At 35.3% G+C, this 14,832-nt stretch overlaps 1 long non-coding RNA gene across 1 annotated transcript; it reads left to right on the top strand.

Moving 5' to 3' along the window:
* The first annotated feature begins 12,270 nt into the window (after positions 1-12,270).
* Positions 12,271-13,749, top strand: LOC131058348 (uncharacterized). The gene is made up of 2 exons (XR_009109345.2): positions 12,271-12,825; positions 13,312-13,749. It is a non-coding gene; the product is annotated as an uncharacterized LOC131058348 (long non-coding RNA).
* Positions 13,750-14,832: the final 1,083 nt, after the last annotated feature.

Here is a 14,832-nt window from a genome sequence, read left to right as displayed (position 1 = left end):
ATCCAAAACATTTGAAAAGCTTAGAAAAACCAAAAACACCTAGGGTTTTGAAACAAATAACGAGCAACAAAGAAACGAAGATCAAGGCATCTTATAATAATTGAATTGGAAAACTCTGAAAATGAAGGATCAACCAACAAGTAATAAAGGATTATCAAAGATCATTCATCAAGATGATTATATCAGTTAATGACCATGAGAACATGTAAATGACACACAAGATTCAGTGTTTATATCTCGGTTTTATTGCTAATCATGTACTCTATGCGACTCAAGGGTGTCCATGACTAGAGAAGCTATGATGGGGCATGATTATTTTTCTTTGATTGTTGTTTGTGGTGTATCTCTTACTAAGGTATGTACTTGTCTCAGGATATGATAGACAAAAGATCAAGGAGGACGTTCCAAGTCATGCATGAAAGGAGATAATCCTTGTCTATTCTGCAAGTAATACTCAGGTCAACTTGACTCATTTTATCAAGTTGCTTGTATTAACTTGCTATATCAACATCCATGTAAGAAATACTTAGGTCATATTGGATCATTATGTCAAGTTGTTTGTATTTTCTTACAACATTTTAAAGCTCAATGATGAAATCAAGCATTGTTACAAGATAACGTATGAAGAATGGCATTATCATTTTTAGTTAGATCATTTTAGATTAGCTCATTATTCACCTACATTAAAAGCATTCAATGTCAGTTTCATTATAAGCATTTCATTTCATTCACAGATCAATAGTCACGAATAAAGATTAAGTATACTTGGACAAACAAAAAAAAGTTGCATTTGATCATTATAGGTGCATTCATTTTTAGAATCATTTTAATCATTATCCATTTCATTTAGTTGCATTTTAATCATTGCATTAGTTTGCATTCAATTAAGTGCATTTCATTAATCATGTAGTGTATCATCATTATTATTTGCATTATTAAAAAGTTCATTAAAGATCATTTAGTTGCATCTTTGCACTTAGATTCATAATCATTATAAGCGTTACATGTAAAAATCAAAAGCATATTATGTAGATCATTTGCATTTTCACATCATTTTCAATTGCATCCACATGCATTAAAAATAAAAAACAAATCAATCATTCAATTGCATTCCCATATAGATCATTTGCATTTGCATCATTTATGTTAGTAATCATTTTCAATTGCATCAAAAATTAAAAGCATTCATCATTACATCATATAGATCATCATCATCATAATGAAAAGAAAAGAAAAGATCATCATCCATGTAATCAATGCATATAGATCATCATCATATAGAATAACATGCATAATAAAGATCATCATATAGAGTCCATGTCTACATATAGATCACCATAAAAACAATAAAAGTCCAAGTATACACTGATATCAGATCAAAAGTACAAATGCCTCATCAATACAAAGTCAAGTCAAAGCTAACCTATACCATTGCCACCCGACTTTGTCTGTCTCTGTGGTTGTGGATGACAAGATCCTCCAGATGCCCATCTCCCATGATCACCACTCCTCTGAGGAGGTCCCATGACTCCACCACTGCTAGTATCCATCAACATGGTGGTATGATAGCTACCTGCTCTCTGGCTCTCTATGACTACATCCTCATATAGTCGTTGCCAACAGGAAGTCTCCTTCCCAGCCCAAACTAGTGCTCTAACAGTATCAACTAAGAGAGTGCCCGATCCAACCTGTTGGATATGATCAAGAAGGCCCTGAGTATCCTTCTTTCTCCTAACAACTGTGTCTCTCTCTGTCATGAGTGTTTGTACCTGTGCTCTAAGTTGATCTATCTGTGCTTTGAGACTATCAATGGTCTCCTATTGTGGCACATGAACCCCAATCCCCTCATCTCCACCTCCCTGTCCACCTACTAGATTCTAAGTTTGAGTAGCTCTCAGAACCTGTCGTCTAATAAGTGGAACATGATCCTCTGGATCCTCATCCTCTCCACCATGAGCTACAATAACCCTAGGGTCTAGCTGAATCTGACCAAAATCAATGCCTCTCCCGCAATCCCCATCCAGTCAAGTCATCCTACCTCCTCTTGTCAATGGCAACCCTCTCGGTGATCTCATCCCTGCCCTGCCAGTATCCCTCCCAATTCATCCACCATCTGTCCCACCCATAGGAAGTGGTATCCTAATCTTGCCAACTGGTCCAAATGGTCCTCCATGGACTCTCAATCGACCTCCTCTCCGTACGGGTCTCCTACCGCCACCACCTCCATCCCCACCCTCATCTCCACCTCCCCCGACCTCCTAAGCAACTCGAAGCTCTCATCTCCGTCTCTGTCTCCTGACACCTGGATAATATGAATCATCATCCTCATCTCCTGAGCTGGGAGGAGGATCTACTAGATTAGTAACACGAGGAAATGGATGAGCTAGTATGTACTGGGCATAATCTGTAGTAACACCATGATCAAGAATGTGCAATCTCATATCATAAGCCACTCTTGGAGTAGCGAGAAAATCTGCGCAAGCAATCTCAAATGACAAAGAAGGTCCCCAATCTCGCCTATCTCTGTACCGTCGAGCATATATCATGACACCAGTAGGCATAGGCTGAATGATACCAAACTGTCTAAGAATATGATTCATCAATTGTCTCTCAACAATGTAAGGAGTCCGACTAATAAGATATCTACTCTGCATAATAAATGGTAATGTTCGTGCATCATCCATCCACGACTCACAATCAACATATGGTCTCCAAGTAACACTATCCAAATAATCAAGAACCCAACTCCAATACTCCATCTTACCCAGCTTATGCTGAGTAAGGATACCTGCATACAGATAAACATATGGTTGTCTCTCTCCACGAACTCTATGATGGATAGGCCAAGTAATAGCAATGTGCTTCCGACACCAAATTTGCAAAAGTGTGCATTGTGTTAATAGACTAGCACTCTCATCATAAACCACCTGATGATGATCATGATATAAATGAGAAAACATGCAAACACCCCACACATATCGAGTCTGATGCTGCATCATGCTCTGAAGAATCTCACCCCAACCAATAGAAAAATCTCGAGATCTCCTATCTGGACAAATAAATCCCCCAATCAAACCTGTAAGAATCACAAGGAGAGTCTCGTAATACCTAATCATATCCTCCAATTAGATCTCTCCTCTCGCAATGCTCTCATCACCAAATACGGCTCTGCATGCCTCTGTCCCTCCACGATCCTGAAAATCATACTGAACTAGCTCACCAATCACTAGGATATGAAGAATCCTATACACATCCTCAAGCGTCACACTAATATCACTCGTGGGTAGGTGGAAAGTGTTATGCTCGCTATGCCATCTCTTGGCTAATGTTGTCAACAAACCCCTATTATGGGTAATATCAGGCATGTATAACATATGGTGTAATCCACAAGCATCTAAATGTCTAACCTCTACCTGTGTAAGCTCTGGCACTAAGTGCCGCATCACCGGGAATTTCTCCTGACATTAGAGAACATCAAGTTTCTCCTGTTTACCAAGAGCATTTGATCAATGATCACTCATCTATCTATCAAATCAAAGAGATCACTAATCTATCATATCAATCTTTTCAAAATGAAGCAAATTAGGCTATCAAATCATTTTAAACTAATCAACAATGGTTTTCTATCAATCACTGAGATCAATCAAAACTCTGCTATGCTCTTACATCAGAAATGAAATCGATTTCTTAGAGATATCTATCCAAACAAATCAAATCGATCTAACAATCACTGAGTTCAATCAAAACTCTGCTATGCTCTTACATCAGAAACTAAATCAGTTTCTTAGAGATAATCTATCAAAACTAATCAAATCGATCTATCAAACAACATCAATCAATCAATCAAGTACCTATTCATCATAATTGTGCCTCAGACACGCTTAAATCTAATCAACAAAGTGATTTTTGGCTATGAATCTATCAAAAACATTCATCTTGAGCATATGCGCTAATCTTTTAACAAAAGCGTTATCCTATTGAATGCAGGTGCTAACCAGAGCATATGCGCTAATCTTTTTAACAAAAGCGCTATTCTATTGAACATATGCACGAAACAAAGCAAAAGCGCAAACACACGATGCAGAGGTGCTAACCTAAGAAAATGCGCTAACATTCCTAACACATGCACTACCAAAATGAACACATGCGCTAAAATGAGCAAATGCGTTAAACCTAAATGCATATGCGTTAAACCTAAATGCAAAAGCGCTAATCAAATATCGAGAATCGCAAAAAGAATTCAAAAAATCCAAAAACACGCCAAAAAACATGAAAAATTATACGACAAGTTGCAAACAAAGCTTGGGATAAGATACATACCGGAAGCCCATACTCAGGAGGTCGTTGATATCGACGAATGCACTCAAATCGATGGTTCTCCAAAGGAATCACCATTCGCCACCTCACCAAGACAATTTTCTTCACAAGCTGACAAGGATGAAAATGAAATTAAAATTAACCTTGGTTAATTTTATATTTACTATTTGAAAGGGTAATTAAATTTTTTTCAATGGGGCAATTTAATTTGTTTTTTACAAATGAATTTAATTGATGGAACTTTTCAATTATCACGAGATCAATCGTTCAAACTAAATTTTTCAACAATTTCACGATCAATCTCCCGAGGGGGCACACAATCAAGATTTTTATCTCCATCAGGCGCGCTATGGAGACTTGATTTAATCTTTGAAATAATGTTGTCTTGACATCATTTCAAAGAGAGACAAAATGTATACACATAAAAATGGCTATGAGCGATAAAATAAATATTTTATGTAGTCACATAAATCTATCTAGTTTAATTAAATGAATATTTGCCATTTATTTGATTAAAAACCCACTATCCATTAGTTAATTAAATTAATATTTAATTAATTCATCTTCAAACATTCTCCTATTAATTAAATAAATTATTCAATTTATTTTAATTAATTCATTAAACTAAATTCACAATCAATTAAATGAATAAATCCTATTTATTTCATTTAATCCCCTTTCTTCTTTTAAATAAATTAAATAAAACATTTATTTAAATCATTAAATCCCCCCCACTTGCATTCTCCTAAAAATGCAACTTGCACCTATTTGTTGAAATAAATGAATTTTATTTTAATAAAAATCTTATTTTCCTCACCCACCAAACCCACTTGCAATCCTAATCCCCTTCTAGATTCTTCTAACCCCTTCCTAATTACCCTAATCTATCCCCTAATTATTGTCACATTCCTAAGCAACTTGGAGTCACTTCTCAAAGACTTCAAAGTCTTTGAAAATCATTTAATGCTTTATGTGTCCAACAAGCTAACCTCTAAAAGTCTTCCAAACCACTAATGACTCTTACATGACCATTTATGGTTAAATCCACTTGCACCCATGGTTAGGGACTTTGACCCCTAACTCAACCTTCATGTAACCCATGTGTCTCCTCAAGCATTTATTGCTTTGACCATGGTTATCCTCACTAACTCTTGCACAAGAGTTTATCCATTGGATAAAAACATTATTATTTGAATAATTAATTTATTCATTCAACTCAACATTAACTTCACCTCCCAAGTTAACCCTCAGGTCATGTCAAGCATTTAATGCTTCTTCCCTCTCCTCTCAACCCATCTCATGTTGACACTTGTCATCCTGGGATTGGGTTGAAAGCCCTCACATGGATTGAATATCATTCAATCCTTACCCTTGTTGAGATTACTCAATCTCAACCATCCATTGCTCAATTTTTCCTATAAATAGAGCTCACATTCCTCATTTTCAAATCTTCAAGCATTCTCAAGCATTTAGCATTCTTAGCGTTAATCCTGAAAACTTGTATGCATTTACATTATAGTCATTTTTATAGAGCATTTAGGATAAATCAATCATATTCACTCTTTTGGTTTAAAATCAACATTAACTAATTAGATAATCTCTTATTTTAGCTTTTGTTCACACTTGCATAACATTAGATTAATCATTTTTCAATCTTGAACCTCCATAAGGCATCCGTAGTGTGAAAAGCTACTGAGAGCTACACTAATTTAGAACTTGGAGAGGAGAGAAACAAGGGAGGAGGAGCTACAAGCATTGTGGAAGGCATTTGGAGATGCCTTATTGTATTTGCTTTCATTGTCAAATGCTTTATTATGTTTTTAGTGTCTCTCTTGGTATGCCTGCTTAGACTAGTCTTTGGTTAATTAACACTAACATTTCTTTGTTTCTTGTTGTTTCTCTTATGTGTTATACCACCACAGGTTTTTGTCTAACATCTCCCATTTTGCAGAGCATCATTTTATATTTATTTAATAATTATTCTTCTATTAAATAGTTAATTTGAAAAGATTAATTTATTTTTCATTTTCGTGTCTTTCTATTAATTAATTTAATTAAAATATTTAATTAATTAATTCATCTATCATATTCCTCTAATTAATTAAATATCTAATATTTAATTATCCTTCTAATCAAGTTAATTAAATATCTAATATTTAATTATCTCTTTCAATCAATTAAATATCTAATATTTAATGGTTATTGTCCTATCCTATAGTCTCAAATATTAAATAATTTCTTAAATTATTTAATCCCTCTTATCCAACTCACCTTCCATCTCCACTTCATCTTCCCTTTGCCAACTCATCAATCATGTGGCTAATGAAATTAATATTTCTTAAATATTAATTCGCCATTTATCTCCAACCTCCAAACTTAATGAAATATTGTGTATGTACACATATTTCATAACCTTCTTCTATATTCCCTCTAACATCCCTACATCTTAGGAAGGACTTGAGTCCACTTGTCCTCTCATGCCTAAATTTTCTCCAACCATCCCTCGATTCCCCCAGTGAGCAACCCAGTCAAGGCGAGATGAGTGACACTTGTCTTCTCCTTCCCCCTTTCTCTCAACCTTCACCTTTGCTCATAGCAATCCAAATTTGCAGATCTGATCATGGCCGTTGATCCGAGGCACATCATCTTATCCTCTCAAGGTCTATAAAATCAAGAGTTTTAGTTGAGAGAGAGTTAGACTTCAAGTGAATTTGCAAGCCAATCATTTGCAAAACTTATGCATTCGTGAGTTTTAATTTTGAAGCAAATAGCATAATCATATAACATAATCATTTAGCATTGCATATCATAGTATCAGTTAACTATCAGTTATCAGTCCATTCTTCATATGCCATCTTGGAAGCTATCAATGCTTGTTTGAAAGCACACCATCTGCAACCAGGAACAATGGAGTTAGGACACAATGAGACATAAACCATGAAGGTAAAAATAGCATTTTTATTTCATATGTATTTCATGTGGTTTCATTAGATGAGTTTGGATTTCCTGTAGAATTTCCATTGGTATTTTGTGAAACTAACTTGTTGCAAGTACCATTCTGAGGATGAAATTCAAGTCGACACAGAACCCACTTTGGTAATATTTTTGAAAGAAAAACTGCATTAAAAAAATACATGGAGGAGGTCAATAATGAGGTCATTAAAGACGAGATGAATGACTTTATTTATCAAATAGAGAAAGAGCTATTAGCATAATATAAGGAGGTTTTAGCAAAGGAAGAGGTTTACTAGAAGCAGAAGTCTAGAGAAGTATGGATAGAGGCAGTAGACAAAAATACAAAATTCTTCCATAATAGCACAAAGCAGAGGAGAACACTTAATAGAATAACAAAAATTGACACATACTGCAGCATCAGTACCGAGGACCCTAAACAAATTGTAGTTGAGGCAGTCAGGTATTTTGAAGGGATCTTGAATAACTGGGAGGGGTCCAATTTAAAATCCAGGAATGAAATAATTGCAACTATCTCCAAGTTAATTTCAAAGGAGCATAACAAAATTTTAAGAGCTAAATTTACTAAAGAGGAAATAGAATCAACATTAATGCAGATGTGCCCAGATAAGGCACCTGGTCCAAATGGATTCCCAATTGCCTTTTTAAAAAAATGTTGGCACTTTATAGGTGATGAGATCACCGAGGATTTGGAAGGGATTAGAAACTCAGGTAGTATGCTTAAGGAAATAAACAATACCTTCATTGCCCTAATCCCGAAAAAAGATAAAGCTGAAAGCTATGAGGACTTTCGACCCATAGTGTTATGTAATACAATATACAAATTACTAACTACAATCATAGCAAATAGATTACAAAAACTACTCCCTTTCCTAATAAGTGAAGAACATACAAGCTTTGTTCTGGACAGGTCTATCTATGACGGAGTAATCATTTCCCAAGAAGCTATTAACTCAATCCAACAAAATAAAGAACCAAGCATGCTAATCAAACTAGACATTAGGAAATCCTATGATAAAGTGGAATGGAACTTTCTATGTAAATGCCTGGAAGCTTTTGGCTTTGATAGGCAATGATTTAACCTAATTTACGAATGTATTTCAACCCCTAGGATAACCATTCTAGTTAATGGAACCCCAAAAGTTTTTTTTAATATATCTAGAGGACTTCAAAAATGGGACCCAATATCCCCCTTTTTATTCATTTTAATGACAGAATCTTTAGGCATAACTATAACAAAAGCAAGAGAACTAAACACCCTTAAAGGAATTAAAAATACTAGTTGATTAGACCCTACTACACATCAACAATTTATTGATGACACTATGTTGTATGGTCAAGGAAACAAAAGTGAGGCAAAATAAATAGCACATTTACTAGATTCCTACACTAAGGCCTTCAGACATGAAATTAATAAGACAAAATCATAAATATTCTTCTTTAACACTGATAGGGAATTAGAGACAACAATATGCAACATCCTGAATTTCAAAAGGAGGGAGCTCCCATGTAAATACATGGGCCTCCCCTTGGATAGAGGAAGTAGATCCTCAAAGTTATGGGATCAAATAGTGTCAAAACTTAAGAATAAAACTGGGTCATGGAAATGTAGGTGGCTCTCTTCTGCTGGCAAGGCCACTATGATTAAATCTGTTCTTTCAGCAATGCCTATATATCAATTGTCATGCATTGATCTCCTAGCAACTAGAAAGAAGGAATTAAATAAATACTCAAGATCATTCTTCTGGCAAGGCACGAGAGAAAAAGGAAAAATTGCATTACTTGCTTGGGACAAGGTATGTAGACCCAAGGAAGAAGGTGGGGTAGGAATTAAAGACATTAATAAGCAAAGTAAAGCCTTAGGAGCCAAACTAGTGTGGCGTATGTTCAAAAACCCTCACTTAAAGTGGGCCAAACTTTTATATAACAATATCTAAAAAGCAATGAGCCATCAAGCATATTCAAAACAACTTCCCCCCCCCCCCCCCCCTGCGAGGCTCACGTATTTGGAATTTTACGTTGAAATGCAAAAGGGTTGTAACTGAAAGACTTACCTGGAACCTTGGCTATGGGGATAAAGCACTATTTTGGTCAGACTCGTGGGGTGGTTACAAAGCTATTGATAAACTATATAACTTTGAAAGATCCAAATCAATCTTAGAAGCTAGCTGGGGTAAATTGCTTTCCAACTACATTGAGGTTGTCAAGGTGGACACTATTGATGGTTGGAGATGGAAATCTCTAAATAACTTGAGCATTCCAAACATCGAAAAGGATGAGTTAATGAGAATTCTTAAATCAACATAGATTATCTTTCACCATGGTGAGGATAAATTGGTGTGGGATGGATAAAAAACTGGGGAATTTAATACCAAGGATGGATATAATTACCTAACTAACAGATAACTCAGATCTAAAATGGACATTCATGTGAAACTATGCTGGGATAATAGGTGTCTCCCGAAAGCAAGACGGTTTGCTTGGTTGGCATTACAAAACCGTATCCTTACTGCCAACCCTTTTAAAAGAATGGGGTATGAGGGCCCAAGTAGATGCCATTTATGCAAAAAAGATGAAGAAAACACATATCACTTACTGCTAACCTGCAATTTCTCACACCAATGCTGGAGACGAACTGAGGAGATCAAGGCAATGAAGGAAACAACACAACATATCTTGTGTGTTTTGACCAAGAGATCTGCTGTTAGGATAAAAAGTAGATCACCAGAGATGGAAGGCGTGATCCAAGAGGTATGTAAATGGTAGAGTTGTGCAAACTGTCTATCTGAAAGATCAAATCAGACAAGATCTGATTAGATTTGGTTTTTCCTCGAGGGTGGTGAAGAAACCCTAACTGCCTAATTTTTGAAATGGTCTTTTGGCGGGAAACCAGTCTATAAAGATAAAGGCAAAAGACATTATTAGATGCTGCTGTAATAAAAGAATATGGTGCTACTGCGAAGTGTGATACTTTTGCAGGTAAGAGAAATTCAACCTAGTGCTTGACGAGCATCTGAGAAGTGAGTGAGAGTGAGAGAGAACCTGGTTGAAGTGTTCAACCGGTAGGAGAGAAGAACCCTCATCGTTCATACCAGCAGAGCAGAAGTGAAGGAGGCTGCAGAGAAGGAAGACAAAGAACTAGCAAAGTGTTATACTAGTGAAGAGCAGAGAGTAAGGTGGAGATCCAATAGAGTAGAAGAAGAGGATAAGTGTACTGGTAGAGTTCATCAATAGTTAAGTAGCAGAAGAGTGAGTCGGTGTAACATAGAAGGTATCTCATCGACAGAGTAAGACATATGATAAGGTTGCAAGATTCACTTGTAACAAGATAACTACTTATGTATTTGATGTTTATATTGTGAACACTGAGTTGTAGCTTGGTGCAAGGGTTGGTGCTCCTTGGGTAGATGCCCTAAAGGCAGGGGTTGTAGCTCCTTTGGGTTGTAGCCCATAAATCAGGTAGGGGTTGTAGCTCCTTGGGTTGGTGCCCTAAAGACAGGGGTTGGTGCCCTAAACTTTGTAACTGTGTTTTCATTATGAGGCTGGATTGGATCAGTAGACTCCAACAACATTGCCCACCGAGGTTTTTCCCATCTTGGGTTTTCCTCGTATATGCTAGTGTTATTTGATGTCCCTTATGTGATTGCATTTGTGTTGGTCTCCCCACTAACTGGTCAATCTGCATTGAGGTAGATCTATGCTCACATAGGATTAGTAAAGGGAAAAGATTTGAGAACCACTGATTCACCCCCTCCCCCTCTTAGTGGTGCATTGTGTCTAACATGAAGTTGTTTGAACTTCAAATTCTATATATTGCGTTTCAAAGAACCTTATGTACAAATTTGGTGGCTTGGTTTCCAAATCCTCGATCCATATTCTTACATGTCTATTTAAAATAACCAAAAGTTCTTCAAAAGCCTTGGTTTACACTATTTAACACTTGCGTTGTCATGTATATAATTTATTCTGGCACATATTCCATATACATAATTTACCTTGTGCATTATAGGTCCCATCTACTATAAACCTAAAATTTTGTCCAAGAAAGTCATCTACTTATTTTTGCACGTTATCTGTTAAAATAACTAATTGGAGGTAAACATGCCACAATTTTTGAACATCTTTTTAAAATAAAATAATAAAAAATAAAAATAAATTTCAAATTTGTTAAGAATTTATAATAAAAAGAAGTTGCCACAAATAAATAAAAAATAAATTTCATGAGTTTTGAAAATCTATAATAGAAACAAGTCCCTATTTAATCACTTAAAATAATTTTTTTTGTTTCATATCTTTCTCAATCTCTTATCTTTTAATCAATTTAACAGACATTAATAATAAAATATGTGCCTTGAAAGGATATCTATATTACTTTGCTTGCATTTTTTTTCAACGTCTTGGATCACACTCTGTGATCTATATCATCTTTAGATTATGATCTCTAACACCTTCATACAATTAATGGTTCTATAAATGGGATATTTATTGGAACATATGCTCCATAGATGGTAAAGAGATAAAGGCATTTGTTATGGATAAGTTCCACAAGTGTACTTGGGATAAAGGATTGGAGATACAGAACAAGTATTATATTGAAAAGTTGAATCCCATTAGTAATTATCATTAAAAAAGCGTACATAGGAGCCAATATCCAATGGAGAGCCAAACTTCTTATTGCTAGTTAAGATCTTTGTGAAAATGGATGTTGAAAAAGACCAAAAGAAACTTGGAAAGAAAGAACACATTTTTTGCATTTATGAAAAGTGGAAACCAAAAAACATTTCATTTTGAATTGTGATGTCTTCAAAGACAATATAAATAGTTATGTTATTATTTTGACAATTAATATTTGATACAATTTATTAAAAAAAAGACTGAAAAAATTAGGAACACCCATTATCAAATTGTATAAAATAAAGGATTGAATTGTAGAAATAGTAAGAGATGCCTATCCTAATTTAGAAAGAATAATTATAGTTAAAGCAAGCGATATTTCACACTCCTGTGTAGATTATAACGTACACTTTGGTTTATTCAATAAAAAAAACATTCCTATACAAACGTCTTTAGAGCTGCCAGCTCTCCTTTAAAATATACGTTGAAGTACAGCAATCGCCAAAAACTCCATATTCCGAAATCCCAGGCAAACATCGGACCCTGTTATAAATTGTGCAGTATTAAGAAATAACAATGGCGCAAATTGCAGGCGGCGAAGGAAGCCGGGTTTCGTCCACGCTTACGTTGGGTGAAACACCTTCACCGCCGACGCAGCAGGTTCTGACGCTCCGCTTGGCCCCTCGCCGACGAAAGACGGTCACATGGAAGGAAGGCACCGTTGATAATGAGTTCATGAACAAGAAGAGCTCTAAAAAATGCTGTATTTTCCACAGGGAGAAGCCCTTTGATGAAGACGACAGTGACGACGACAATGACGAAAGCCGAAGAAAAGAGAGGGACAATTCTATGCAATGTGACCGTGGCCAAAGCAGTGGCGGGAATTCCTGCTCGCACCAGCACTAGGGCATGCGAAATTTGGTAAGTTTTAACTGCACCTTCTTAATTTTACAGAGCGACTGCAAGTCTTTCACGGGGGTTTAAATCTGTCCGATCATTTTAGGGCTTTTGAAGCAACGATTAATTATTACTGGTCGAAATTTTTAAAATTTAAAGAGTTTCGTTTACAACGTTTCAGATGGTGAATTTTTAATTTATATTTTTTTTCTCAATAGAGGGCTTTGTTTGTGCAAATCGCCAGCGGATTTTTATTTTCGTTGAGCGGGTTTTAATTATTTTTTGTTTATTTGTATTCGTAACTATTATGCACTGTTGTATGATGCTGTTGAAGATATCATCGCGAGGGTTTCAGATCATGATATATTTATCAGGAAATATATTTTTTCTAGTGTCCCTGTTTTACTAATGACCGGGTGATTTTCTATTGTAAGGGCTTTAATTTTTGTGTTCAGTTTTAATTTTCAGAGCAAGAGATTTCGAATTGAATCTAGTTTTTTCGATTTTCAGGGCATTCGGTAGTTTTCGTTGTAGGGTTTTTAATAATCAAACACTCGATGTCTCGAAGAGCATCATGTAAAGCAGACATGGTAATACTTATTCGAGCTCTTTATATTGTTACATATTATTTCTGTGCCTGGGATATTTTCAAAGAAATGTGTATTTACGTGTTATCATACAATTAATGGACTGGTTGGAATATTTTGAAGCTATGGAGTGTGGATTCATGACTTCGTTTTATGTGATTGTTGTTTATGGAATGCTTTATCTTGGCAAAGATAGGGCAAGATAAATGACCTATGTCCCAAAATTACAGGAAGCAAAAGGTATGAGACTGGGATCTATGATATCTGGCTAATAAAACCATGAATTGTGGATTAGCACAAATCTCTCAAAGATTGATTGTAATGTCCACTATAAAGATAAAAGGAAACGGTTTTTTTATTAGTCTGTGATCAATTTGGATGTCAATTTGGCGTATGGGACACACTGTGGAAAGGCTGACTAGGTTTTTTTTCCCCTTCAATTTACATTATATTCTTAAAGTTTTGTACTCATGGGTTCTGACCTTATGATTAAAGCTTGAGAGAAAAGTAAACCTTTTCAATTTACCTAAAGTTATATCAATCAAACAATGCTGACTTTTGTAGGAAACTAGCCTTTTCACTGCACCTTCACTTTGTCTTAAGTCATACCTGTGAATTGCCTTGGAGAAGATGTTAAGTCTTAGAAACTAATGAAAATGAGCAATAAAACATACATAGGCGCACAGTGCATAACTAAAACAAAATTTCTACTTGAGTTTCTGATTATCTTCTTCACGATTACATAAGTTAAGGTAAATTTTTTACAAAACTACTCTAGCATTAATGTTTGTGTCATTTTCTAATCCTGAATTTCACATGTATCTTTCTTGCATGAATGAAACATATGATATGTTATCCTATCTTGTGTTGATATGCATGCTTACATGTTTATGATCAAATAAATGCCTTATGACATCTAATTTGAGTATATTCATTCTATCGACAATTATTGGCATTATATGAAGCTGGAACTCTGATGGCTTATACCTAATACCTATAGCTTTACATAGGCCCTGTGCATGTGGTGTTTTTTTCATGCACCTGTCAATGAATGGTGATTTGTCCTTAATTCTAAATTTCTGCCAAAGTTGGGTTCCTGCCATGCAGTTTTTTGATGTTGATATAAGAAATTTAATATGGCACTCATCTCCATCTATAGTTTTAATAAATAGCTTACATATTCCAAATTTTAAAATCAATAATAAAAAAATCCAAAAAACAAAACAATGCTGAAGTTTATATCTATGGTTGTATCTTGTCTGTAAAAGATTTTATTGATACTGTTTCATGATTTCCTGTATTATTTTGCTGTCAATTTATTACAGCTTCAGAGATTTGGCACCGATAGATAGTACTTAGATTGATCATTGTGTCAAACTTAGAAACATGCCTTACCCATGGGGCTAAGGATTCAAAATTAAAACTTATTATGGCACAGCCGAAA

The sequence above is a fragment of the Cryptomeria japonica genome, chromosome 3 (assembly GCF_030272615.1).
Source record: "Cryptomeria japonica chromosome 3, Sugi_1.0, whole genome shotgun sequence".
Classification (NCBI taxonomy): Eukaryota; Viridiplantae; Streptophyta; class Pinopsida; order Cupressales; family Cupressaceae; genus Cryptomeria; species Cryptomeria japonica.
The sequence above is the reverse complement of the archived record's forward strand: the minus strand, read 5'-3'. Positions and strand labels throughout refer to the sequence as shown.